We start from the raw sequence: 9701 nt of genomic DNA on the forward strand, positions 1-9701 counted from the left end.
TAACTGTCTGACTATGGTATTGATAGCCACTAGCCAGTATGATGCCGCTGGATATGTATTCAAGAGTGGGGTGGGTGGGGGACGCTGAGTAAAGAGAGAAATGGGAGTTGTTTTCAGTCTTCTCTACTCCACTAGATGTCCTCTTTCTCTGCCCATCCAGAATGATGCCTTATTGAAGATTTGTTCAACGTTAAAGCAATTCGATGGAGGATGACAAAGGGAAATTGACGCTTTCGTGAACATGTCACCATGGACAATATTTGCAGCATTTTGTTTGTGGTAATTCTTTAAAGTACATTGTGTAATAGCTGTAAACAGTAGTGTAATAAGGTGTGTTTAGCTATTGCAGTGTCAGAGAACTGTCATTCAGATCACATACCCTGTCCTGCCATTAATCTCTATTTTATTGCATGGCTTGACTGCCACGCATATTCAAGCGGGGAAAAAATAAAACCACATCAATGCAGTCATGCTTCACAGTCCAATAATACAGTGTTGCCAGGACACTATTGAGTTACTGGTTAAGTCCAACCCCTCTCCTCAAATTTCTTCTCTGATCTGTTACTCTGTCCCTCGTGAAAATCATTCTGCTGTCCATCTTCTATTCAATTCTCTGCCTGGCTCTCTGGTACTGCCTTTACTCCCATCTCATCTTTGCTGAATTCTAAGCCATAGTTTCACTCTGTCTCAGTGTCTTTACCACCCTTCTCTCTGTCTGTCTCTACAACCCTTCTCCCTCTGACTCTACCCTTCTCCTTCTGTCTCTCTACCACTCCTCTCAGTCTCTACCCATCTCCCAATTGGTCTCTACCCTTCTCATTCTCTGTCTGTCTTCCAATCACACTACTCCTCTCCCTCATATTTATAAGAATGAGTCAGGCTAGGGGGATTGTAGAATGCCAGCAGTATAGCTTTAGAGACAGAATGTTCTGGAACCCCTGTGTCAACATGGCCACCCCTCGTCAGTCACCCTCAACATTCATTTGTCTGTTTTTAGTCTATGTACACAGCTGTGAGGTGTAGCCCCTTATTTTCAGAGGCTCAGTGTTGAGCTCCATCGCTTTAGTGTCCTCTGCCCCCCACCCCACATCACCAGCTACCACTTTGGTCCTACAAACACACAGCATTATGTTAGGCTCTGCCCTGAAACCTTTAACCTCAACCTTATCCCCATGTTCCTCCCACCTCGCTCTGTTGACTTGAGAAAGGAAGGGATGAGGCGACGAGGACAGCTGAAGGAAAAAGGAGAGCTTGAATGGGAGAGAGCGACAAAGTAATTTGTTAGTAAAAAGATATGCCACTGTGTCAGGTGGGAAGGCATATGACAGTAGAAAACACTCAAGCAACGTGGGGAAAGTTATATCAGAAAAATGTCTGATTGTCTTCTTTCTAGTGGCAGCCCACAGGTACATGGAAATATGAAATAAAAATATAACAATGTATGAATATATCTGAATTAATATGATTTTGAATGTTACACCTGACCTATATCTACGTCATTGCAGCTCTCCAATCTCTCAAACTAACCACGGATGTTTTGTTGAATGAAAAATCCATCCTTATTCATAAACGATTCGTAAACACCAGCCTGTCCATCAGCATTAGGTAGTTGGTCACCTTTTACTTTCTCCACAAATAGCTCTCATCCAGCAGCCTGGTCTCATAGACCAGATGTAACATAGTAAATGTAAATCCAGGACACTCAAATTAGTATGATATGTTATGTTCGGTATGGTTACATAAGACAGAAGATTACTTAAGGCAAAAACAAAAGTTGGGTGGTTGGTCGGGCGTATACCGTGAACGTCTAGCAACCCAAAGGCTTCGTGTTCGATTCTCATCAAGGACAACTTTAGCATTTTAGTTAATTAGAAACTTTGCAACTGCTTAGCATGTTAGCTAACCCTTCCCCTAACCTTAACATTTTACCCTAACCCTAACTTCTAGACTAGACGTTAGCCACCTAGCTAACATTAGCCATAACAAATTGGAATTCATAACATGTCATAAGTTTAGCAAATGCTTTACATATTGTACGAATTGCAATTTGTAACATTTTACGAATTGCAATTTGTAACATATCATACGAATTGTAATTCATAACATATACGAAATGGATGATGGACATCCACAAATTAATACATACCATAGGAAACGTAACATATCATACTAATTGGAGTGTCAGGATTTACATTTACTATGTTACATCTACCCATGAGTCCAGGTTGCATCCAGAGGAGCCTATCAGCACCAGGCCTGACGATTGCCTGTCTACCAGAAAGCTGGGGAAAGATGACACTGGTGCACATGAGAGTTGGAATCTTCAAGAATGGAATCTTATGAGTTTGTTGCTTTGCTTTAAAAAGGGATTTAAGAAAATGCATAAACAAGTCCATACTGTAGTTTCTAGATGAAACACTGTTTTGGTGTGTGATCAAATTGGATAATTCTGTTACAGAACATGTCTACCAGCAAAAGTGAGCGGTATATTGATGTTCTATGTGAGGAGATCAAATGTTTCCTGTCCAGCTCATATGCTTTAACTTCCCCACTCACACACACATTGGGTAGTGGGTAATACAGGGTCCCATGGAGGTGTGTATATTATCAGCATACAGCCATGTTCATAGCACCAAAGCCTCTCAATATTTTCTATGTATTTATTTAACCTATATTTAACCAGTCAAGTCAGTTAAGGACAAATTCTTATTTACAATGACGGCCTACCAATATATATATCAATATACCAATATACACTGCTCAAAAAAATTAAGGGAACACTTAAACAACACAATGTAACTCCAAGTCAATCACACTTCTGTGAAATCAAACTGTCCACTTAGGAAGCAACACTGATTGACAATACATGTCACATGCTGTTGTGCCAATGGAATAGACAACAGGTGGAAAATATGCTTCCTGGCTGATGTTTTGGTCACTTTTGAATGCTGGCGGTGCTTTCACTCTAGTGGTAGCATGAGACGGAATCTACAACCCACACAAGTGGCTCAGGTAGTGCAGCTCATCCAGGATGGCACATCAATGCGAGCTGTGGCAAGAAGGTTTGCTGTGTCTGTCAGCGTAGTGTCCAGAGCATGGAGGCGCTACCAGGAGACAGGCCAGTACATCAGGAGACGTGGAGGAGGCCGTAGGAGGGCAACATCCCAGCAGCAGGACCGCTACCTCCGCCTTTGTGCAAGGAGGAGCACTGCCAGAGCCCTGCAAAATGACCTCCAGCAGGCCACAAATGTGCATGTGTCTGCTCAAACGGTCAGAAACAGACTCCATGAGGGTGGTATGAGGGCCCGACGTCCACAGGTGGGGGTTGTGCTTACAGCCGAACACCGTGCAGGACGTTTGGCATTTGCCAGAGAACACCAAGATTGGCAAATTCGCTACTGGCGCCCTGTGCTCTTCACAGATGAAAGCAGGTTCACACTGAGCACATGAGCACGTGACAGAGTCTGGAGACGCCGTGGAGAACGTTCTGCTGCCTGCAACATCCTCCAGCATGACCGGTTTGGCGGTGGGTCAGTCATGGTGTGGGGTGGCATTTCTTTGGGGGGCCGCACAGCCCTCCATGTGCTCGCCAGAGGTAGCCTGACTGCCATTAGGTACCGAGATGAGATCCTCAGACCCCTTGTGAGACCATATGCTGGTGCGGTTGGCCCTGGGTTCCTCCTAATGCAAGACAATGCTAGACCTCATGTGGCTGGAGTGTGTCAGCAGTTCCTGCAAGAGGAAGGCATTGATGCTATGGACTGGCCCGCCCGTTCCCCAGACCTGAATCCAATTGAGCACATCTGGGACATCATGTCTCGCTCCATCCACCAAAGCCACGTTGCACCACAGACTGTCCAGGAGTTGGTGGATGCTTTAGTCCAGGTCTGGGAGGAGATCCCTCAGGAGACCATCCGCCACCTCATCAGGAGCATGCCCAGGCATTGTAGGGAGGTCATACAGGCACGTGGAGGCCACACACACTACTGAGCCTCATTTTGACTTGTTTTAAGGACATTACATCAAAGTTGGATCAGCCTGTAGTGTGGTTTTCCACTTTAATTTTGAGTGTGACTCCAAATCCAGACCTCCATGGGTTGATAAATTTGATTTCCATTGATAATTCTTGTGTGATTTTGTTGTCAGCACATTCAACTATGTAAAGAAAAAAGTATTTAATAAGAATATTTCATTCATTCAGATCTAGGATGTGTTATTTTAGTGTTCCCTTTATTTTTTTGAGCAGTGTATAAGGCTCTGCATAGCACTATGGAGTGATGTATGGTGTCAAGGACAGAATATATCACAGGCCACAGATAGCCAAACCAAAATAAATGAGGAAAAGTGAGGATGGCCACATGGGATAGAGGAAAGGGGGGATACTAGACAAATGAGAAAGAAGGTAGAGGATAGAGTGAGTGAAGGGTGAAGAGAGTAAGATAAATCTTACAGACCAATTGGGCTGCCGCCTGCATGCCGGTGGTGCCACATAAATCTCTGGGTTCCCTGTCGCTAAGAAACCAACAATGACACCGTGCGTGGGCAGGGACCCCCGGTTTGGGATATCCTGTGATTACGGAGTATTATGTGGTTTATGTTGCTCTGGCGCAGCTATAGGGAAAACATATTTAGTGCAAACATCTTTAATATCTTTAATGCTGGTTAATGTTTACCTTGTCTGTACCCCTGCTCTGTAAGCACAATGTGGAATACCAAGTCCTATTCCTTCGAGGGCCTACTTAGTCAACTGTTTGTAACTCATGTATACACGGTACACCATGGGGCGGTTTCCCAGACAGTGAATCTCCATTGAAAGTGCGTTTTAGTCCAGGACTAGGCTTAACCTATGCCTGCGAAAACCGCCTCTGTGTATTTATGAGAAAACGTTATCATATATAAGTCATGAACAACAATTCTTATACATTACATTAGTACATGTAGCAAACTATGTAATCATTTTTACAAGAAGTGTATTAGCCATTGCTTAAATTCAGCATTAACAAGCTTGGTAAAGTTCACGTACGAGCTTCATTGCATTTGGGGGTCCTGGGTTGCCAGTGTAAGCAGAGTCACCTTCCAAGTTGCTGGAAAGGTTGCGAAGTTCGTACTGACCCAAAAGCACACATAGAAAAACAGCCACCATGAGAAACGTGAGAGGAGGAAAACACCTGGCTTTTCAATCAGCTGGTAACAGGCTCCTAACAGGACGTCAAAAAAGGGAAATGATCGCAAGGGCATATAAAGCATTACAGTCCCACATACAACTATGCTTCTAAATCTATATGGTACAGTGTGCGTAGTGCGCCATTATTTTAGTCATTTCACCATACCACTATATCATTATCATAACTCGTAACAAATGGAATAAAACACTAGCTATCAGATAACTCAGTGAGTGGACATGCTCCTGTATGGAATATACCGTGGTGGTATTAGTCTATATAATAATGATGCATAGCAACCCTGGGAGTACTGAAAGATCTTCGTGTAATACTCTTTAAGTCCACACACTGACATCGCTGTGGGTGTTGAATGCTGATGTTTATTAGCATACCACATACTCAACATATCTGGTCTTCTGGTGGCCAGCACGAAGCAGGCACTTACACTTCATTAAAATGCCTCTTCTAATAGCTAGATGTCCCCGAACACAGTGACCCAATGAAACACTGTGTCCTGTCAGGAAGTTATTTTGTTACAGAAATACAGAAATCCTCCTGTTTGAAATGATTTGGAGGCAGGTAAGGTGCACCTTCCCAGGCAGTATCTGAGGATGCCGACAGCATGGCTTTTGACATTACAAGCTAGAACACTTCAACACAAGCCCGCAGCCCAAGAATCATACAGTATCTGCAAGGGCAATGCAATCGTCATTCAATAGCTCCGCATTTAGCTCCACACTACACATTCACAATATTCCATCACCTTTCTATAGGCTAGGCCTACTATATTTTTTTCTCAACTTTCTTAATATTAAGCACATTGCTTAACTTTACAACAGGAGATTAGCCTACCTGGCTGTCATGAAAATGAACCACAGGAAAAGCGGTTTCGAGAGAGAGAGAGGTCCATGATATTGGTCCATTCTAAATCAAAACAAATTTCACACATATACACTACCGGTCAAAACGTTTAGAACACCTACTCATTCAAGGTTGTTTAAAAAAAAAACATTCTACATTGTAGAATAATAGTGAAGACATCAAAACTATGAAATAACACAGTTGTAACCAAAAAAGTGTTTAAAAAATCAAAATATATTTGAGATTTGAAATTATTCAATGTAGCCACCCTTTGCCTTGATGACAGCTTTGCACACTCTTGGCATTCTCTCAACCAGCTTCATGAGGTAGTCACCTGGAATGCATTTCAATTCACAGGTGTGCCTTGTTAAAAGTTAATTTGTGAAATTTATTTATTTCTTAATGCATTTGAGCCAATCAGTTGTGTTGTGACATGGTAGGGGTGGTAAACAGAAGATAGCCCTATTTGGTAAAAGACAGAGTCCATATTATGGTAAGAACAGCTCAAATAAGCAAAGAGAAACGACACTATATCATTACTTTAAGACATGAAGGTCAGTCAATCCGGAAAATGTCAAGAACTTTGAAAGTTTCTTCAAGTGCAATCGCAAAAACCATCAAGCACTATGACTAAACTGTCTCTCTGTAACGTCCTGACCAGAGTTATTATGTGTTTTGCTTGTTTAGTGTTGGTCAGGACGTGAGCTGGGTGGGAATTCTATGTTGTGTGTCTAGTTTGTCTGTTTCTGTGTCCAGCCTAATATGGTTCTCAATCAGAGGCAGCTGGTAATCGTTGTCCCTGATTGAGAATCATATATAGGAGGCTTGTTTGGTGTTGGGATTTTGTGGGTGATTGTTTCCTGTCTCTGTGTTTGTCTGCACCAGATAGGTCTGTCTCGGTTTTTTCACATTTGTTATTTTGTATGTTGTTTGTAGTGTTTCACTTGTTCTTTAATTAAACATGTTGAACACTAGCCGCGCTGCACTTTGGTCCTCTCCTTCACCCCTGGAAGAAAGCCGTTACAGAATCACCCACCAAACCCGGACCAAGCAGCGTGGCAACGGGCAGCAGCAACAGCAGCAGCGGTACCAGGAGGAATGGTCATGGGAGGAAATCATGAACGGAAAAGGACCCTGTGCTAAGGTTGGAAAGGATCACCTCCCATGGGAACAGCTGGAGGCAACCGGAGAGAGGAACTGGCGTTATGAAGGTACACGGCTAGCATCCGTCTGCCACGAGCCTTCAGAGCCGCCCGTCTGCCACGAGCCTTCAGAGCCGCCCGTCTGTCCCGAGCCATTAGAGCCGTCTGTCAGTCAGGAGCCGCTAGAGCCGTCTGTCAGTCAGGAGCCGCTAGAGCCGTTTGTCAGTCAGGAGCCGCTAGAGCCGTCCGTCAGTCAGGAGCCGCCAGAGCCGCCTGCCAGTCAGGAGCCGCCAGAGCCCCCAGCCAGTCAGGAGCCGCCAGAGCCGCCAGCCAGTCAGGAGCCGCCAGAGCCGCCAGCCAGTCAGGAGCCGCCAGAGCCGCCAGCCAGTCAGGAGCTGCCAGAGCCGCCAGCCAGTCAGGAGCTGCCAGAGCCGCCAGCCAGTCATGAGCTACCCTCCAGTCATGAGCTGCCCTCTAGTCATGAGCTGCCCTCTAGTCATGAGCTGCCCTACAGTCATGAGCTGCCCTCCAGTCATGAGCTGCCCTCCAGTCATGAGCTGCCCTCCAGTCATGAGCTGCCCTCCAGTCATGAGCTGCCCTCCAGTCATGAGCTGCCCTCCAGTCATGAGCTGCCCTACAGTCATGAGCTGCCCTACAGTCATGAGCTGCCCTACAGTCATGAGCTGCCACTCAGTCCGGAGCTGCCACTCAGTCCAGGACCTGCCACTCAGTCCGGAGCTGCCACTCAGTCCGGAGCTGCCACTCAGTCCGGAGCTGCCCCTCTGTCCGGAGCTGCCCCTCTGTCCGGAGTTGCCTCTCTGTCCTGAGCTACCTCTCTGTCCTGAGCTACCTCTCTGTCCTGAGCTACCTCCTAAATCATGTGGGGGCCTTGGGGAGGATTCTTAGGCCAAGGTCGTGTGCGAGGGTCGCCACTCAAAGGACGCTAAGGAGGGGGACAAAGACAGTGGTGGAGTGGTGTCCTCGTCCTGCGCCGGAGCCGCCACCGCGGACAGATGCCCACCCAGACCCTCCTCTTGAGTTGTAGGGGTGCGTTCGGAGTCCGCACCTCAGGAGGGGGGTACTGTAACGTCCTGACCAGAGTTATTATGTGTTTTGCTTGTTTAGTGTTGGTCAGGACGTGAGCTGGGTGGGAATTCTATGTTGTATGTCTAGTTTGTCTGTTTCTGTGTCCAGCCTAATATGGTTCTCAATCAGAGGCAGCTGGTAATCGTTGTCCCTGATTGAGAATCATATATAGGAGGCTTGTTTGGTGTTGGGATTTTGTGGGTGATTGTTTCCTGTCTCTGTGTTTGTCTGCACCAGATAGGTCTGTCTCGGTTTTTTCACATTTGTTATTTTGTATGTTGTTTGTAGTGTTTCACTTGTTCTTTAATTAAACATGTTGAACACTAGCCGCGCTGCACTTTGGTCCTCTCCTTCACCCCTGGAAGAAAGCCGTTACACTCTCATGAGGGCCGCCACAGGAAAGGAAGATCCAGAGTTGCAGAGGATAAGTTCATTAGAGTTACCAGCCTCAGATTGCAGCCCAAATAAATGCTTCACAGAGTTCAGGTAACCCACACATCTCAACATCAACTGTTCAGAGGAGACTATATGAAACAGGCTTTCATGGTCGAATTACTGCAAAGAAACCACGACTAAAGGACACCAATAATAATAAGAGACTTGCTTGGGCCAAGAAACACGAGCAATGGACATTAGACCGGTGGAAATCTGTCCTTTGGTCTGATGAGTCCAAATTTGAGATTTTTGGTTTCAACCGCTGTGTCTTTGTGAGACGCAGAGTAGGTGAACAGATGATATCCACGTGTGGTTCCCACCGTGAAGCATGGAGGAGGTGTGATGGTGTGGGGGTGCTTTAATGTTGACACTGTCTGTGATTCACTCATGCTGCCAAACATACCCTTGTAAAACTGACCATCCTACCAATCCTCGACTTCGGTGATGTCATTTACAAAATAGCCTCCAAAACCCTACTCAATAAATTGGATGCAGTCTATCACATTTACATTTACATTTAAGTCATTTAGCAGACGCTCTTATCACAGTGCCATCCGTTTTGTCACCAAAGCCCCATATACTACCCACCACTGCGACCTGTACACTCTCGTTGGCTGGCCCTCGCTTCATACTCGTCGCCAAACCCACTGGCTCCAGGTCATCTACAAGACCCTGCTAGGTAAAGTCCCCCCTTATCTCAGCTCGCTGGTCACCATAGCAGCACCTACCTGTAGCACGCGCTCCAGCAGGTATATCTCTCTGGTCACCCCCAAAACCAATTCTTCCTTTGGCCGCCTCTCCTTCCAGTTCTCTGCTGCCAATGACTGGAACGAACTACAAAAATCTCTGAAACTGGAAACACTTATCTCCCTCACTAGCTTTAAACACCAGCTGTCAGAGCAGCTCATAGATTACTGCACCTGTACATAGCCCATCTATAATTTAGCCCAAACAACTACCTCTTTACCTACTGTATTTATTTATTTATTTATTTTGCTCCTTTGCACCCCATTAT

This window comes from Salvelinus alpinus, chromosome 1 (genome assembly GCF_045679555.1).
Source record: "Salvelinus alpinus chromosome 1, SLU_Salpinus.1, whole genome shotgun sequence".
Taxonomy (NCBI): Eukaryota; Metazoa; Chordata; class Actinopteri; order Salmoniformes; family Salmonidae; genus Salvelinus; species Salvelinus alpinus.